This window comes from Theropithecus gelada, chromosome 3 (assembly GCF_003255815.1).
Source record: "Theropithecus gelada isolate Dixy chromosome 3, Tgel_1.0, whole genome shotgun sequence".
Taxonomy (NCBI): domain Eukaryota; kingdom Metazoa; phylum Chordata; class Mammalia; order Primates; family Cercopithecidae; genus Theropithecus; species Theropithecus gelada.
The window spans coordinates 109796857-109815991 of record NC_037670.1 but is presented as its reverse complement, the minus strand read 5'-3'; positions in this window follow the sequence as shown (position 1 = coordinate 109815991).

Here is a 19135-nt window from a genome sequence, read left to right as displayed (position 1 = left end):
TTTTTAAAATCTAAATTTGGTTATAAGAAAACATTTTCAAAAGCATTAATAATTGTTGAAGCTGGGTGAGGAACAAATGGGTATTCATTATATATTCTCTCAATGTTTACATATACTTTAAAGTTTACATAATACACATTTTGTTATGGTAACTATTGTTTGAATACAAAGAAACTTATATTTGAGCCAATTAATTTTACCGCCCATAGGAAAACACAGTGGCTCTTTAAGTGGGACAGAAATACAGTTGTCAAGCAAAGGGGTACACCAGATGTTACTACAATACCAGGTTCAGGTGTGGCAAAAGAACCAGAAATATCTGAAGTTAACATATCAGACAACCTTCAAGCAGACAATCTGCAGCAAAATAAAATACCCAAATACCACATATCCACTGTGCCAACCTGAATTTCAGTGGATATTTGTATTTCAACCACTATTCATAATGTGTGACCACATATATATTGTATATGTGTATAACCACCTACATAACCATGTATAACCACAATCCTGACTTTTGTAATAAGTGCCTTGTTTCTTAGTAGTGTTACCATATATAGATACATCACTAAATGACATATTACTTAGTTTTGTTTACTTCTGAACTTTATGTAAATACAATAATATTATATGTACACTTTGTCGACCTGTTTCTTTTATTTAAACAAAAAATATTTGAGAGATTCATTCATGTTGATATACTTACCTGCACTTCATTTATTTTTGTTGGTATTCTTTGGTATAACAATATCAACAAGGTATTGTTGATTATTTATCAATAATCTAGTTTTGATGAATTTTGGGGTCATGCTTACTTTCTAGTTATTACAAACAAAACAACCTTATTAATTTTATGAGTATGAGTTAATCTAGGGTAAATCTAAGATTGGAATTACTGAGTGATAGGATACCTGTTCTATATTTTTAGGTACTGCCAACCTTGTTCCCAAAGTTTTTTGTAGCAATTGTCATTAGCAATGTAGACAATTCCCATGGCTTTTCATCCTCACTAATACTTTTATTTCTTCTTTTTTTGGCCAGTTATGCAGGCATATTTTTAGCTTTAAATGTAGCAATGCCTATGATGGTAAAGACTAGAAAAAGAGAAAAATGATATAATTCTCTAGCCTTAAGAGTTTCACCTATTTTTCAGATTCTTGCCAATAATAACCTTAAATAATAAAAACAAGGGATATTCCTTGAGAGTGCAAGGCAGTCACTTCTAAAGTAAAGCAGAAATAATTAGCTGCTTGGGAAGACTAAAATTAAGGGAGACAGATCTTTTAAGTGAATAACAATTAACACTGACATTTAAGTTTTACTATGTACACTGAGTATCTTTCATTTACCCATTTAGACCCACCTTATCCTTCCCTATCATTATTAACAAGACATCAACAGGACCCATTGCCTCTGGCTTCTGATTGCATTCAGCTACTGCAGAGCTCCAGCAGAAAATAGGAAGAAGAAAACTACCTCTGGCAGGAAACTAAGACCCGGCCTGTGTTCTAGAGGTGCCACTCCTCTCAAGGCATCTCTCTCCACAGGACCCTCTCATTTTGGGTTCCAGTAACCCCTTACTCCCCTCATTCCTTCAGGCCTAGGGATTTTGTTATTTCAAACTCTAAGGTAATGGAGCTTCCCTTACACCCTTGATAACTTTATAGTTTATTAGGCTTTGTTGAGTTATTCTAATTTGCATATGGCATCTGTTTCCTGTTGGGACACTGACTGATATACGACTATAGTGATCCTCAAACTTCAGTGTGTATTAAAGTCACCTGGCAGACTTGTTAAAGCAGAGATTGCTGAATAACACCTCTGTAGTTTCTGATTCAATAGGTCTGGATTGGGACCTGAAAATTTATGCCTGTAACAATTTTCCAGTTGATTCTCAGAGACTACACTTTATGAATCACTCTACTACTACTCTATCATGTCTCAGACTCAATGGGACTTAGCCACCGTTGGTCTAGGAGAAGGACCAGAAGCTATTATAGTCCTGAGTTCCTTTACGGAAAAAGTATTGGGGTGAGTGTGAGAATACACCAGAAGCCCTAGAACCTTAAGATCAAGGGAGAAGATTATAAAACATCTTAAGTGTTAACAGGAATACTCTGTCTCTGGTTTCAGTAAGTAGAAGAACAAACAAAGGCTATTTCTTTGATTTAGCTTTTTTCTTCCTAAAAATACATTAAATCTAGTTTAGTTGGAAAATTTTTATATATAATTTTTCTTTGGAAGCAAACAGTAGCATGCTAAACTACATAGCCTGAGAAATATTATTAATTTTCTTCTCTAAATGGCAAGTAGAATAAGGAGAATGTAAAGAGAAGAATGTCCAGGTTTTTAAAAAGTCTATATAGATCTCTTTAATCGATTGTAAAATAGTGGGAGGGAGCCAATATTCCAATATTAATTGAGCACCTACTATTTGCCAGTCTCTTATAAACATTAACTCATTTTATCCTTTCATAGAAATCAAAGTAATAGATAGATAAGGACACAGAGAGAAACATGAGAAGTTAAATAGCTTGTCCAATTTTCACAGCTCAAGATAAAGTTAGTATTGAAACTGAATGTCTATCTCCAATGTCTACAATTTCCCCACTAAGCCACACTGGTCCCAAAACAGAACACAAAGATTGTCATGGATGCTATACTGCCCTCAGGACTGAGCATGGCCTGCTGACAGCTGTCAGCCCTCAGTCGCTGCCCTTGGCTGGAAAGGACTGCTTTGCTAGGCTGCCTCTACTCACTGAGGAGTTTACTGAGGTTGCGTAAAGTTCTCAACCCATTGGCAAACTACAGCCCAACTATTCCCTCTGCCTACTTCTGCTTCCCTTCCATGATGGCTAATCCAGAGAACACTCCCTAATAAACTGTCTGTATGCTAATTTCCATCTCAGTGACTGTTTCTCAGAAAATCTAGCCTGTGGCAAAGATAACTTCTTTCAGTCATTTAAATTGATAAGAAAACAAGGAATGGCTCATAGAACCATAAGATGGTCAATAATTTGAATGCTCAGAGTTCCATTTAAAAATGTGAACAGTGATTTAACTGAAAAGGTCAATAGCTTCTATACTGACTTGAATATTGATGGATTTCTAACATAAAAAACAAACAGAAAAATTTGGGACAAAGTGGGATCCTTAAGAATACATGAATATGCATTTTTTTGCCTTATCTCTCTTGTCCTCCCCTCTCACTTCCACCCTCCTCCTCCCTCTCTAATGCTATTCTCATGTTTTTTTTTTCTTTCTCTCTCCTTTTTTATTATTATTATTATTATTAAAGTTCTAGGGTACATGTGCATAACGTGCAGATTTGTTACATATGTATACTTGTGCCATGTTGGTGTGCTGCACCCATCAACTCGTCAGCACCCATCAACTCGTCATTTACATCAGGTATAACTCCCAATGCAATCCCTCCCCCCTCGCCACTCCCCATGATAGGCCCCGGTGTGTGATGTTCCCCTTCCCAAGTCCAAGTGATCTCATTGTTCAGTTCCCACCTATGAGTGTCTCTCTCCTTCTTGTATCTCTCCCTCTCTTTCTAATCCTCTCTCTTTTTCTATAGTCATGTGCCTTGTGTTTCAGAGAAGATAGTTTATTCTCCCCTATATCAGCTTTTAAATGGAGTCTCAGCATTTACCACCGTCACTTTGATTGAGGTTCTCTTCTTGCTCCAGCTTATTAAATTCTGAAAACAATCATTCTCTTTGCGTTGGGGTGGCAGCAACATTATTAGCTTTTCTCCCCCTGAGATTCCTAATCGCTTTTCCTAACTCCCTTAGTCAACCTTACAAACCTGAGGAAGTGTTGTAAATTCTAAAGTTGCACTTAAGGAAAATTAATTTGAATCCTGTGGGTAGGTGCTTACTTCTCTAACATGATTGGGACCAGTAGTTGTTCAGTTAATCAAAAACCCAGTTTATAGTTAGGACATACATCTTAAACATTTTAACTTACAACTATGAATGCATGTTTATTTGCCACTACATATATTCATCTTTTGTTGGGGAGCTAACGTCTTTCTATTAAGTGAAGATCAAATGATCAGAGTTCTACATCATCTTTCTTGAACAAAATCTGTAATGTGTCATCTTCAGTTTCCAGTTTCACTTACTTTAATGTGGAGCAAAAACGTAATGACACTTGTGAAGCAACCTGAACAAGGAAATTCCCCTGTGAACACACCATCTTTTACAGTGTTCTCATCCAGAGCTAATATGGCAAGAACTATTTAAAATAACCCATTTCTTTTTGGTATTTCCAAAGTATGCTACTTAGAATCCATAGAAACAAGGCCTCTTTAAAACTTGTATTTCATTGGTTTGTTTATATCTAATTAAACATCATAATTTCAATATTAGTTGAAATTATGTGCAATTACATAATTATGTACATATTATATACAATTAGTACAGTTGGCACTAACACGTTTGGCAGCAAGCACAACTAACTCTTTTTTAGTAAGCATACAACCCAACTGGAAGCCACAGAAGAATGTGGGCTGGCCAGAGAGTAGCCACTTAGCCATGAGCACCTAGTATGCCATGGACATCCATCAGTATGATTACAGAGAGAATGGAAAGTGAGAGTTAATCTAGCAAGGTGGCTAATTCAAAGTTGGTCAAAAGAGCTCCTACTCAGTTTCCAAACCCAAAAGGATGACTGAATTATTCTCAAGTTGTCAGAGTTCCCTGGCAATTAATTCATTTACTTTCTTAAACAGTGATTTAATTTTTATATTTTCCATCCAATGCCCTTTCTCCAATCTACCTGCCAGTAGTACCTATTGCTTCTAAGATATTGTGGAAGAATCATGTTTTATGTGATCATCACCATATTATGTATTTTCATAGAATGAATACTTAAATAATTAAGTAGTGACACAACCTTGGGGAGCAGGAGGAAGGCACAAGGTTTTTGGAGTGGCTTTGAGTGTCTGGATTGAGACTTTTAAATATTTCTTTCTCCAACTCATCGGCACATTTTAAAAAGTCACTGGCTCAACAACAACAACAAAAATTAAGCCAGAATATGTATGTGTATTTGTGTGGGAGTGAGGGGATATGTTATGCTTGTGGGGCCAAGTCCAGAAGAAAAATGCAATCATTATACATTAAAGACAATCTCTGAATCCTTTCAATAAATGCCAGCGCATCTGAGTGGCTTGTTGGGCTTTGATATACCTCTCTTCACTTACCAGGAATTAGAGATGAACTCATAAACTAATTGTAGCTCATACAAGATTGCCCTGTCACTAAATACGATTTTACTACAGTCAAGTATCATCATTTTAGAAAATATTTTTTCTCAAGAAATCAAGATAACCAGTTTCAAAACAATAAACACTAATCAAAATTTTTGATTTGGAATTAAGAATGAAAATATTTAAAGTAAATTTTTGAAGTATTAATATAATTCTTCTCTCTGAAAGAACTATACAGGATCTATGAGAGATGAATGTTGTCTTCAATTTATTCTGTCTTTTTACAGTGAAATAATAATAGAATCTCAATGTAAAGGTGTATTTGATATTATTTATCATTTGTAAGTACAGGAAGAGGCTCCGAGAGGTGTAGTAACTCAGCAAAGGTTATTCACCTTTATAATGATAAACCAGAATTAAAACTCTAGTTTCTTGACATAGAATCCACATTTTACTAACAACTTGTATCCCTACTTATTATCACAACACAATATATCCATCAATACATTCTACTAAAAAGAAACCCTTAGAAGGTTTTGGGTTTAGATTTTTTTTTAATTTACAGCTAAATTATATTGTATTTGACATCAATAAATGATTATAATGCTAAAAGAAGAAATAATTCTAACTTCTCAGAGCTGCAGAATGTAAAAAGAATTCTAATGTATGTATTAGTCAGTGCACTCTAGTTTTTTTTGTGCTAACAAACATCCTCATAATGTCAGTGGCTTAACATAACAAATATTAGTGCCAGTGTTACACATAGTGGAGGCTGGTGGAAGCTTCACCATCTTGTAGTTGCATAATCTGCATGAATATGTGGGATCAGATGTTGTAAATAAAAATGTCTCACTCAGAGGATAAAAGACTGGAGATTGCACATAGGCTTTCAAAGCCTCACTTAGAAAGTGTCATGTTGTGAGAGAGTCAGGAAGCATAAAGGAACAAGTAAAATATTTGATAAGCATTAATGTCTCTATCTCATTTTTAACTTATTATGCATCTTCTACTTACAGAGTGTAAGATGGTATTGCATAGAGTCTGTTTTAGCTAAGTCTTTAGCTAACCATATTCATGAATTCACGAATATGGTCTTTTGACCCTGGTTACATTGCCTGCATTTTCCCGTGATTTATGTATAATACACACCAAATACGAGTTCATCCATTTCTCCATTATCTGAAGACAATCTTAGTATAAAAAATTTGAAATATCTGTTTAATTTTTATATTGATTACATGTTGAAATACTATTTTGGATATGCTGGGTTACATAAAGTACATTATTCTAATTAATTTTATCCCTTTACTTTTTTCAGTGTGACTCTTAAGAACTGTGAAGGTCTGAGTTTTTAATCCTACTTTCAGGCTAACAAGTGAACCTGCCACATTTTCATGGATGCTGACAGAAAGACATGATTCTCCTGGGTCAGAAATAAAGGAATGTATTACCCATGCTACCGCCAACAACATGAGCTTCGTATTTGGAAACAATCAGTTTCCATTTTTCCTCCAAGTCCTTTGGGAGCGATGCAGAGCAGCCCAAGTGGGCTGTGTGCATGCAGTTTGCTCATTTAACAGTTGAGGGAATGAAAATTTTTTATGATGAGCTAGAAGGAAACCTGCCTGACTTCTGCATTGGAGAGAGACATTATTATACCAGACAACAAACATCTACCCTTTCTTCCAGAGTGACATACTATCTCTATCTTCCAAAGTTCTTTTTTATACAAACATCCTTAAAAGACAGACAACAGCAAAAGGGTAATTACTGCCTTGCCCGTAAGAAACATGAGATATCATGGATAATTATCTCCCAGGAGAGGCTACTAGAAAATTAAAAATCACATACGTGGCTTGCATTATGTTACTTTTGGACAGAACTGTTCTTAATCTTTCTTCCAATTTTATGAGCTGTTTAAACTAAAAATGTTCCTTTGCAGTTACGTAAATAGCAATCCCTCAGCCTGTCTTAAAGTCAGACCCTGCGGTATCCTTTTACCCGATTAAAGCAATTATGGTTTTAAAACGTTGTCTCCTATGTGATTTATTAAACTATAAATGTGATAGGTGAATTTGATAATGAACCACAGAAATATTAGTAAAAAATTACTACTTTGGGGAATCTTGTCTCCTTATGTTATTCACTAGCACAGTAGTAGAGAGAGGTAAGAAACATCTTAATATTTAGCATATCTCCTCCCTTTCTCAGTTTCCAGATCATCCCAAAATGTAAAGTTAAGTCAGAGCTTACAAGAATCCAAGGGGGAGAGAGAGGAGTTGCAATCTCTCCAAATGCATTACTTTCAAGTAAGGCAAACTGACAAAACATAGCAAAAATAATCTCTCCCCAAATACAACCCACAGGAAAGCTCTACAGAACATGCATGTATTGTCTGAAATTATGCACTGTTAAAGGAAGTAGATTAAACTTGATGAAAGCAAGGAAAAGCAGGCTGTACATACAGAATTGCTCTGGAGATTTCCTGTTTTTTGGGTACTATAGCAGTTCCACCATCCATCCCTGGAGAGAGCAAATTCACAGAGCCTAAAGGGGAGACTAAAAAGGACTCTCTTTGAACTTGGATAGTATTTCATCCCTTAAAGACTTCAGAAAGACTTGACATTTGGAAAAAAGTCGTCAACAGTGAGGGGGCACTCACATGCCTCTACCACAGATAAAAGAATGAGGTTAATAAGCTTGTCTCATGACTGTCAGGTTCTGTCACAATTGTCCCTAGTAATGAAAATATAGCCATAGCAGATTGCAATAAGTACACTGATATGGTTTGGCTCTGTGTTCCCACCCAAATGTCATGTCGAATTATAATCACATAATCCCCAGGTGCTGAGGGCAGGACCTTGTGGGAAGTGATTGGATCATGGGAGCAGTTTCCCCCATGCTGTTCTCTTGATAGTGAGTTCTCACGATATCTGATGGTTTTATAAGTGCTTGACAGTTTTTCCTATACACACTCTCACCTGCTGCCATGTAAGACGTGCCTGCTTCTCCTTCTGCCATGACTGTAAACTTCCTGAGGCCTCCCAGCCATGTGGAACTGTGAGTCAATTAAACCTCTTTCCTTTATAAATTGCCCAGTCTTGGGTATTTATAGCAGTGCAGCAACAAACTAATATGTACATTTATAAAATTCTACAACATACATTTAAGGAAACAATTGAAGTTAAATGTACTTACTCCTTTCATAGCTTTGTGGATGTTGGAATTGTCTGAGGATTTCAGCAGGGCATTTGAACCCGTAGCCAGGACTCTGCTATTCGATCCCATGAGAAGGGACCTAGCACTGTGAGAAACACATTTCCCTTTTAATACTGTAGCTGATTTTTTAAAAGGGAAAACAAAAAGTATTATTTTTTTTTACATAGTTAGAAGAGGAAAAGAGACCTATTGGCAGGAAGTAAGCAATACAATATAGTTTTTTAATACCTGTTGTGGTTATTTATATGATAACCAAATTTACCAAATACCAAATTATATGATGACTAATTTACTAAGGCTCAAATTACAGTGTCCAATATGATAGATATATTTGCAAATATGGAGATAACAAGACAGCTATACGAAATTTGGAACATGCCTGAGCAAATAATATTAACAAAGAACAAAACTTTATCATCCAAACTTAGAGCAAATAACTTTCAGATATTTTCTAGAAAATTTATTTAGCATGTCTGCAAATTTTACATTGATTTACAAAACTTTTCAGAATCAGAATCAGCATTCAAGAATTCTGTATTTTGGTACATAATTTCAGTCCTCTCAATAATTGACTCTTAGGCTCATATAATAGCAAGAGTTATTTTATGACTGAACTGATTATAGTTCTGTTCATTACTAGCTTTTTGAAAAATCTCAAGCAAACCTCTTAACCACTCTGCCTCAGTTTCTTTCCTTTGTGAAATGAACAATAATAATTCCTATCCATAAAGTTAGGGTGAAGATACTGATTGCAACGGTAAAAATTGTTGACTCCATTTTACATAGGACTTTTTTTGCCTGTCATATCTTCTCTTTCTTCCTGTGGTCACTGCCCTTGTTAAGGTTCTTATCATAAATCATTGTGGATGATTTATTAGAGGAGGGGAAAGCCAGATGTTTCCTAGATAAATAATTCAATAGTGATGTTGTCAACCATGTAGAGAACGCTCACCCCTCAGCATCTAAGCTAGTAAACCACGGCTGTCCTTCAGATACCATTCTCTCTCTAGAACCTCCATACATTTGTATTTGCTGGGCCCTTCCATAGTACATTTACTTTTCTCTCTCCTTTTCTCCTTAGAAATCTTTTTCATAGTGATGTCAAAAGTTTTCATCTCTTTTGGGAAAGTTTTTCGAACCATCCAGCAGCTACAGATTCCTTTCTCTTGCTTCTTGACCTGCTGCAGCCCACATTCCTGTTGTAGTACCTGTACTTCGTATTACAATTGTTTACAAGTTCATCTCCTGGTCCTCAAGGACAGGGCTGTGCTTTTCACATCTTAATGCCCTCAGCACAGCAAACAATTCCAGGCATGTGATATAGATTCTATAGATTCTATAAATGCCTACCAAAAACATGAATGGTAGGATAATGAGTTAGATTTGTTTTCTTGAGTATGAATGAAGAGATGCTAATTATGCAGTTAAAAACATGAATCAGGAACACAAGGGGAAAGGATATTGAGACAAGCACATAGATATGAATGTGGGATTTATTTGGGTCACTGAGAAAGAATGGGTGTCAGAAAAAAATAAAGATGAATTCAGTCATCTTACAGAAACCAAGAGAAGCAAATGTGCCAGATGGAGGAAGTTGTTAATAGTGTCAAGTAAATCTGCTTCCTTCTTTATAAAATGTGAAATATAACACTTAACACACAGGAATATGTTGAGAATTAGATGGGATAATATATGGAAAATGCTTAAAGCAACGCCAGGAACAAAATGGTTACTAAATAATCATTTCAAAATAAAATACAATAATAATTGAAATGACAAAACTAGATTTGGCAATTAGGAAGTAAATATATGGTAATGACCACCATAGGAACAGCCTCATTAGAAAGGAAGGGGCAGAAGCTTAATTTCTGCGGGGTGAGCAATAAAAATGGAATGAAAAAATAAAACAGCAAGTGGATACTTTCCACTTAAAAACTACATTGATGACGGATAGGAGAGAGCTTAGGAGCATCTGAAGCAGACAATATTGTGTAAGAAATGTTAGGTGTAGAAAATGAGACTTTTGAGCATGTACATAGCTGAAGAGAAGGAGCCAATAGAGAGGAAGAAATATTAGATTAGGGGAGGACAGAAAAGAAGGAGCTATGGAGGGGTCCACACAGCATGGCATTCATGAAAAATTAAGGGAGGTTACGGGGGTTCTCTCTTTTCCACAGTATGGGAGATGAGGTTTCCTGACAAATGAAGGGCTTAGGAGTAGTTCAGGAGTTTAAGAGAAGTCATGAATGTGTTGAGTAGTCATGAGAATGAGAACAGAAGCTACTAAGTGAGAATGGAAGAAAAAGAGAGAAATTATTAAACTGCATTTGTGACTGTCAGTCCTTGCTTGCTCTGGTTTTACCGATCTGATCACAAAAACTGCCTTCTACCCACCAGGTTAGTCCCTCATCACTGGGAGTTCCTTTTTTCCTACCGGGAAATAGAAGTGAGTCCAGAGATGATCTGTTGTTGCCCAGAGCCAAAATCAGCAATGGGTAGAATGCTGGGCACTGAAAGAATTAATCCATTGCCGCCCACAGAAATGAGCCAAGTGGAAACATTTCCAGTGGGCCAAACAAAACCAAGGTTAACATTACCTGGATTCAAAGCATGGAATTAAAAAAAAATTAAGGTTATTTTAATTTAAATGTTATAACCTGGTATCTTGAATATGAAGTTCCAGGCCTCCGGAGGTGATACAAGAAATCAACCTGAAGGCGTCAAAAATAATTTCTAACCATAATTACAGGAAAGTAATTTTCATGTCTTTTGCTGCTTTCAAGTCATTTTAGTTTTCAGCAAAAGCTCTGCCACCAGAGTTAAGGTCCTCAGTTCTTCTGCCTCCTTTCCATAATAACTCTCTCATGCTCCCACTACACCCCATCCAACCAACTTCAACCAGGGAAGATTAAGGAAGAGTCTTTCTCTAAGTCTGTCTCTTTTTTTTTGCTTGTTTTTTCAAGTTTCCAATGTCAATAGTACCCAACTAATTAAATTCAAGATAAGGTTTTTGAGAAATTCTTAAGAATGGATGAAATAATGTAGGTTTATAAGGAGACTGTGACTTGCACAAGGAGTAATCTCCCTATCCAGACATTCAAAGGGCCCAGGGTTCCTTCTCAGGTGCATCCAGACATTGGTTCACCACCACAGGCCCAGGAGCTTAGCCTGCTTCCCTGTCCTTTCTGGGGGACCAGTACCCTCTCTATGACTTGGATTTCTGGGCCATTCCCCTATAACTAGATATAAAATAGGTCACATTATTTTCAACTCTTCCCATCTTCATCTCTTCTACCCACTTTCCTCATCCTTTCTTTGCTCCCATTAAAGACTTGCACCAGATATAATTACATTTAAGTGTCGTACTACTTAACATTAAGAGGCAAATAGACAGGAGGTGATCAACATAATGAATCAAGGGGTGACACATTTTAAGGTATCTCACAAAGTTCTTACAATGTATGTCCCTGCTCTGTAATTCATGACTCATGGGTTGAGGTTAGTAACTGGAAGCATTTGGGCTAAAGCTCTGTGCTTTGGCTCTCTCAAGCCTGCATAGATGCCGAAAATCAAAGCTATATGACCTTCATTTACCTGATAAGCATTGTCTAAATTTATCTGATAGTTTTTATTCTTGAGGATGGAATGTTATCATAACTTTCACATATTTTTCTTCTCCAGATTATTTGTTAAAATGGTTAATAGAGATCCAACTATATCCTGGTGTGGGTCTCCTAATAACCTTCATATTGAAGTGCCTCTGACCTTACATGTTGAAGGTTGACCTTCCAGTGTCAAGGCATCTTGGGGTTGTACTAGAAAACCATAGAACACTCCCATGAGCCCTCACTTTTCTTTGGTCCAACTAAGTGACCCATCTGTATGAAAATACACAAGTGGGCAGGGATAGGGAGAGACTGAAAGCTCTTCTATCTTTCCAATACTCAGAAGAACATTGGGCTGGTTTTATGCATTAGTTTAATATTTGTTGCTGTAATAAATTACACAAATGTGGACTCTTAAAAGAATACAAATCTGACTGTTCTCTAGGTTAGAAGTCCAACAAGAATCTCATTGGACTAAAATCAACATGGTGGCAGGGCCAGGTTCCTTTCTGGAGTCTCTGCTTCTTTCCTCCACTTCTAAGAACCCTTGTGATTACACTGGACCACCAGGATAATCCAGAATAATCTATTTTAAGGTCAGCTGATTAGCAACTTTAATTCCATCTGCAACCTTAATTCTCCTTTGCCATGCAAGCTAACATAGGTACAGGTTCTATGAATTAAGACACAAAAATCTTTGGAGGCTATTTTACTGCTTACCACACTCTTGTTTAGGACTCACACATGAAGAATAAGGCCCATGATTTGAGAAGGGGCAAAGGCAATATGAAGCTGTCCAAAAGGGAGAATTCTTGGAGCAGAAGCTTGAAGCCATCTCTCCTCTCCCCTTCCTATCTCTCTTCCTCTCTTATAAGACTATAAGGCAATATTTTAGCCAAGAGTATTCTTATAGAGGCAGAAACCCAGAGAAAAGAAAGGATGTCATTCAGTTGGAGGCAGGTAGAGTTGCCAGTAGCTACTTGAAACCAGGGCAGACCATTTAGACCGCTAATCTTTCTCACCAGTTAATAGTCGTTGCTATTTATCTTTCAGGGTTTTGTAGAGATCCAGTGAGATAGTGGATGCAAGGTGATTAGCATACTGCCCTATCCCTTTCTGGACTACACTATTTGTACAGTTTTGTTATTGGTTTCAGACCTGTCCAAGGACAATCAATCAATCAATAAAAGATGTTTCTCTAGTATTTGTTTCCCAGAATTTTAGTGATGGAAAAGAGACAGCAGGATTTAAATACCTGGTTCACAGGCAATAAACTATAAAATTGTTAATTGATTACAATGACTCAGGACTTATTTATTTGGGCATCATTATTGATATTCAAGAGGATACCAAAAAGACAAAAAGTTTTTCTATACACTTAAAGAAAGTGCCCTGACAAAAGAAATGTGCAGAATCTTTAGGAAAGGCTGCATGTCATGAAAACAGGTGTTTAATCATAATTCTTACTGGCAAGCATCTAAAATTAAATCATGCAGAGTTAGTAATGTTAAAAACCATAATATTCTTCAATTATTATAATAATACCTTACCTTAAGCAAATGTGCTACAAGTTCTAAAGCACTTCAATTTTCATTAGTTCACCTTAAATACAGCTATAGTTCTTGCCCCAACATCATTTCCAGTTGGCTCCTAAATTGGTTTATTTATGCTACTTAGCCCTTGAAATTAATCAACCATTCTGTCTTGAATTTGCCTAAACAAATAGAGTATTCCTGATATAATTAGTCCAGATAGTATGGAGTAATATGGGATTTAACATGAAAAATATATATTGTCCTAAGAAATGTCAGACTTTTCAGAATACACCTTCCACCCCTCCTCATTTAACATTTTATAATATATGCTACAGGCCAGGCGTGGTGGCTCATGCCTGTAATCCCAGCACTTTGGGAGGCTGAGGCAGGCAGATCACTTGACGCCGAATCAGCCTGGCCAATATGGTGAAACCCCATCTCTACTAAAAATAGAAAAATGAGCCAGGCATAGTGGCTTATGCCTGTAATCTCAGCTACTCAGGAGGCTGAGAAAAGAGAATCACTTGAATCCAGGAGGCAGAGGTTGCAGTAACCCGAGATCATGCAGCTGCACTCCAGCCTGGGTGACAGAGTGAGACTCTGTCTCAAAAAAATATATAGTAATAAATGCTACAATTCCTAATTAGATAAAAGTTCTACACAACAACATCTGTGCTCACAGACTTAGAATTTTGAAGGCAGGGTAAGAACTTGCTGTGATACTGCTAACTTCGCTTGCTAGAATAGGAATCCTCTAACAGGGACTTTATATACAATGAACCATAAGGGATATTGGCTCCACTGAACCAGCTTACCACTGACTGTGACTGCCTCTTTCAGCGTGGAGCTGATGGAACAGACTCCTCTCTGTGAGTTACAGCTGAGCTGAGCTGGACCCAGATCCTATGACCAACCTGTAACATGAGTTCAGTTTCTTTTTCCCTAACCCAAGAACAGTCAGTATTATGCTGCAGCTCTCTTACTCTCCATCATTAATGCTCTGTATATATTCACAGAATACACACATGGAATCTGTGTTGTACACATTTTTCCTGTGTGAGGAAAAATGGCTGGGTGTGAGGAAAACAGTTGGAGTGGGAATGAGGAACTAAGATTTCCTGCTTCATGTTGAATCTGAGCTCTTCTTTGAGTTGTACCGGCGTAAGAAATATTTTAAATCCATTTTGTCTGAAAGTATTCACTCTGTACTCAGAAGGAATGTCTCAGAATGCCACTGTCTAACAGCATCATACCTAGTCTTACAAGGGTGAAGTCTAGACAATCACACATTACAATTTAAAGCATTTAAATAATCACTTAAAATAATGTTTCACAAATGGCCAACATGAATGTTAAGTGTACTAGCAAACGATACATCTTATTTTTTAATTACCTTAACATTTAAAATTCTGAATAGCTTATACAAAAGACATTTAGACTACTGGATAATGTTGCTAATTGTGTCTCTTGTCCTGTTGCAATAGCTGAATTCTTACAAATACTAACGTGTCTAAGCTTTGAGCATACTACAAACATGCATACACACATGTGAATGTGCACATAAACAGTTTTTCATAATGGCATTTCCCTCAGCCAGTTTGTCACATGGACCAAAGTATTCAATTTTACATGAAATGGGATCTATAGGTAACTATTCAGAAATTTTCTCATCAGTCCCTAGGATAATCTCTTTAAACAATGTAAAAGATTATGCCTAAAATACATTTATTTTTAGAATAACTATTTACCTCTAGACCGTTCAGATGTAGCCATTAACAATGTTTTTCTATTCTCTCTTATTTTAAACTTACCTGACAATGAAGTGTCTTACTATAGTGTTGTTTTTAATTTTTTTAATTAGAGAAAAGTGAGAACTCTATTGTAGAGAGTTTTCCAAAAACACTTAAAGTCAATAAGCTGATACAGCTTTTCCCAGGCTCTACTCTGAAAATGTATAACCAACAGGAAAGTCGGCCTGAGAGACGTAAACGAGTCACCAGCCTCACCCAGTGACCCTTGACAGAGCCAAGAATGGACCTCCGGCTCTCGGGTCCAGTCCTGCTCACCGCTTGGTGCTGCCGCCCTCTGCCCTTTTGTTTCTGATAAAGTTTAAGACACTTCCTGTCTAAACCACATGTGGTTATAGTTCCATGATCCCCATAGTAACACTGAAAAAGAAAAGAAAGTGAGTGGACTCTGTTAAAAGTCAACCAGGATGTTAGAAATTCCTCTCCACTGACTAATCATCTTTCTGCTATTGAACCTTCCTGTCTTTAAGAAATCCTATTTGCGTCACACCATAAGTGAAATTCCAGACAGTGATGCCTTTCATAATGAAACAAAAAAACTTAGCAGGGACAGAAGGCATTCATGTGAAAGTTTGCTGTTTATCAGTGTAATTCTGGAGTTGTGATTTTTTTGGTCACATTTCCTAGCACCTAAATAGGCAATTTGAGAATAGCGTTTGTTCTCACCAAAATACTATTTGCACACACAATCTTTGTACAAGTTGTTTTTTAAAACTGTCTAAATCTAAGTTTGTTGAGTAAAATATTGTTTGAAGTTGATAGAATTTCAGCTGAAGGCTGATTTTCATTTTGTTACATTGGAAACTTTTTTTGTAACAGCTTTATTGTGATAAAGTTCATATACCATAAAATGTACCCATTTAATGTGTATAATTCAATTGTTTTAGTATATTCACAGAATTGTGCAACCATTACCACAATCAGTTTCAGGAAATTCTAATTACCCAAAAAGAAAACCTTGTACCCTTTAGCTATCACTCCACAATTACCTCACAACAACCAACAATCTCCCCTGCCTCCGCTCTAAACAACTACTCATCTACCTTCTGTCTCTAAAAAGTTGCCATTCTGGACATTTCATATTAATAGACTAGTATAATACATGGTCTTTTCCGACTATATTATTTCCTTTTTCTAAATTTTTAACGCTTTCATTTTAGGTTCAGTGTCCATGTGCAGGTTTGTTACACGGGTAAAATTGTGCCATAGGAGTTTGTTGTACAGATTATTTCATTATCTAGGTACTAAGCCTAGTACCCAATAGTAATTTTTTTCTGTTCTTCTCTCTCCTCTGATCCTGCACCCTCTGGTATGTCCCCAGTGTCTCTTGTTCCATTCTTTGTGTCCATGGGTTCTCATCGTTTAGCTGCCACTTATAAGTGAGAACATGGCGATACTTCGTTTTTGTTCCCACATTAGTTTGCTAAGGATAACAGCCTCCAGCTCCATTTATGTCCCTGCAGAGGACGTGATCTCATTCTTTTTTATGGCTTCATAGTATTCCATGGTTTATATGTACCACATTTTCTTTATCCACTCTACTATTGACGGGCATTTGGGTTGATTCCATGTCTTTGCTATTGCAAATAGTGCTGCAATGAACATACTTATGCATGTAGATCTTTATGAGAGAATGGTTTCTATTCCTTTGGATATATTCTCAGTAATGGGATAGCTGGGTCAACTGGTAGTTCTGTTTTCAGCTTTTCAAGGAATTGCCACACTGCTTTCCATAATGGTTGAACTAATTTACACTTCCACCAACAGTGTACAAGCATTCCCTTTTCTCAACAATCTCTCCAGCATCTGTTACTTTTTGTTTTTAATGATAGCCATTCTGACTGGTGTGAGATTCTATCTCATTGTTGTTTTGATTTGCATTTCTCTAATGATCAGTGATATCGAGCTTTTTTTTCATATTTCATAACAAGCATTCACAGAAGGCTTGTTAGCCTTCTGTGTCTTCTTTTGAAAAGTGTCTATTCATGTCCTTTGCCCGCTTTCTAATGGAGTTGGGTTTTTTTGTACAAATTTGTTTAATTTCCTTATTGCTGCTGGACATTAGACTTGTCAGATGCATAGTTTGCAGATATTTTCTTCCATTCTGTAGATGGACTGTTTACTCAGTTGATAGTTTCTTTTGCTGTGCAGAAGCTCTTTAGTTTAACTAGATCCCATTTATCAATTTTTGCTTTTGTTGCAATTGCTTTTAGTGTCTTCGTCATGAAATCTATGTCCAGTGCAGACTTATTTCTATGCTCTCTATTCTGTTCCATTGGTCTGTGTGTCTGTGTTTGTACCTGTACCATGCAGTTTTGGTTATTGTAGCCCTATAGTATAGATTGAAGTCAGGTAGTGTGATGCCTCTGATTTGTTCTTTTCTATTAGTTGCCATTCTGGACATTTGCCTTGGCTATTCTAGCTCTTTTTTGGTTCTATATGAATTTAAAAATATTTTTTCTAGTTCTGTGAAGAATGCCATTGGTAGTTTGATAGGAGTGCCACTGAACCTGTAAGTTGCTTTGGATTGTATGGCCATTTTAATGATATTGATTCTTCTGATCCATGAGCATGAAATGTTTTCTATTTGTTTGTGTCATCTCTGACTTATTTGATCAGTGTTTTGTAATTCTTATTGTACAGATCTTTCACTTTCCTGATTAACTCTATTCCTAGGTATTGGCAGTTGGGAATGGGATTGCATTCCTGATTTGGCTCTCTGCTTGACTGTTAGTGTGTAGGAATGCTAGTGATTTTTTTACATTGATTTTGCATCCCAAAACTTTGCTGAAGTTGTTTATAAACTCAAGGAGCTTTTGGGCAGAGATTATGGGGTTTTCTAGATACAGGCTCATGACATCTGCAAACAGGGATAGTTTAACTTCCTCTCTTCCTATAAGGATGGCCTTTCCTTGTCTTGCCTGATTGCTCTGTCCAGGCCTTCCAATACTATGTTGAATAGGAATGGTGAGGGAGGGCATCCTTGTCTTGTGCCAGTTTCAACAAGAATGCTTCCAGCTTTAGCCCATTCAGTGTTATGTTAGCTGTGGTTTTGTCATAGACAGCTCTTATTATTTTGAGGTATGTTCCTTCTGTACCTACTTTGTTGAGAGTTTTTAACCTGAAGAGATGTTGAATTTTATCAAAACCCTTTCCAGCATCTATTGAGATGATCATGTGGTTTTTGTCTTCAGTTTTGTTTAGATGATGAATCATGTTTATTGATTTGTATATGTTGAACCAGTCTTGCATCCCAGAGGTAAAGCCTATTTGATCATGATAGATTCACTTTTTGATATGCTGCTGGATTTAGTTTGCTAGTATTTTGTTGATAATTTTTGCATCAGTGTTTACCAAGGATACTAGCCTAAAGTTTTCATTTTTTGTTGTGTCTCTGCCAGGTTTTGGTAACATGATGATGCTAGCCTCATACATTTAGTTGTGGAGGACTCCCTCCTCAATTTTTTGTAATAGTTTCGGTAGAAATGGTACCAGTTCCTTTTTGTACATCTGGTAGAATTTGACTGTGAATCCATCTGGTCCTGGGCCTTTTTTGTTGGTAGACTATTTATTACTGATTCTATTTCACAACTCATTATTGGTCTGTTGAGGGATTCAATTTCTACCTGGTTCAGTCTTGGGAGAGTGTATGTTTCCATGAGTTTGTTCATTTCTTCTAGATTTTTCTGGTTTGTGTGCATAGAAGTGTTCATTAAATTCTCTGATGGTTATTTGTATTTCTATGGG